General features: G+C 40.1%; 1 protein-coding gene across 1 annotated transcript in view; it reads right to left on the reverse strand.

Moving 5' to 3' along the window:
• LOC117953949 (neoverrucotoxin subunit alpha-like) overlaps window positions 1-1394 on the reverse strand; it is a gene marked incomplete at its 3' end in the record, with an annotated part of 7025 nt that overhangs the window by 5061 nt on the left and 570 nt on the right. The window lies entirely within an intron of this gene.

The raw sequence follows: 1394 nt of genomic DNA on the forward strand, positions 1-1394 counted from the left end.
CTTCTGACTGGCTAGTAGTCCTTACCTAGGTACTGTCAGGGCCCTCATACTCTGCTTCTGACTGGTTAGTAGTCCTTAGCGAGGTACTGTCAGGACCCTCACACTCTGCTTCTGACTGGCTAGTAGTCCTTAAACCATGGAAACCTATTCTGCTACATCCTCAAAATACAATTATGAACCTACAAATGAGCAGAATATGGGCGCTTTAAAACTAAAAGGACTTTGACCGAAAGAACAATTTGGGTGGAATCAACCTTTAAAACAAAATACTGGTCCTGGAACTGCGATCCTGAAAATGCAATCTCCATTACTGCAGGAAAATAATATCGCCTGATTCTGCTGCTAATGGACTCTCCACTTAGGCTGATAACAAGCGGGCGTGTCCTCACAGAAGAGATGCTGACTCATTTCCTCATTCAGAGCCTTTGGTGATGCTGAACGACCTGAAAGGTCCGCACAGCTCGTCATTAATAATACTATATCATACTTTATTAATCCCTCTTGGGGAAACCTTTTACTCTGTTATTTTTATTATAAACGGACTGTGTAGGAGCCACACACAGCATGTTGTTTATGGTCTAATTTCTATTGTTTGATTATTATGTTGGGCACTTTTGAACACTTCTTGTTGACCGCCGCTGTAACGCACTTATCTCGACTCACAAAGTAACTTTACATTTGGTAACTGCAGTACTAGTTGTATATTACGTGTGGAGGAATAAATCATTTCAGTACAATGTGGAACACGTCGCAGTGAGTTAATCAGCAGGTTAATGTTCTGTTACACTCAGTTAATTATCCTCAATGTCTTATTATAAGTTAGTGGAGACCTCCTGAACAATCCTATCAAAACTTCACAGATTAAGGACTATAAGACTGATGCCTCGGTTTGTTTTTTAGATCCATGTACATGTTCTGATAAAAAATTAAATTGTTAAAATTGTATGTATACGTACAAAAAAGTCAGAATCTGATTTTACTAAATTTGAGCAGATACTCACCAGCTGTTGCCGTAGATTGTGCTGTTTTGTTGATAAAACCTGATGGTTTCAGTTGGTCTTTTCTTCAGAGAGAGACACAGAGACTTGTCTCCATCGCAGTACTGCAGTATCTGAGACTATCTTTCACTTTCATCTGATTAAAAGGGAAATGTGACGTGGAAGCTCATCTCTCTCAGTGTTGCTCCACCTCTCAGTATACAGAACATGCCCGTTATAGTAAGATTGCAGGCAGGTGCGTTGGAGGCATGCCAAATTTGCTGGGCTCACCTGGCGCGGCTGTGGTACATTTGATACAAGCTTATTTGGTGTTACTTCTTTGGTAGAACGAAGTTCTTAACTGTTCACAGAACGATCTCATTCATTCAAACCTTTATTTAACCAGGATAAAAAAAC

This window comes from Etheostoma cragini, chromosome 12, assembly GCF_013103735.1.
Source record: "Etheostoma cragini isolate CJK2018 chromosome 12, CSU_Ecrag_1.0, whole genome shotgun sequence".
Classification (NCBI taxonomy): Eukaryota; Metazoa; Chordata; class Actinopteri; order Perciformes; family Percidae; genus Etheostoma; species Etheostoma cragini.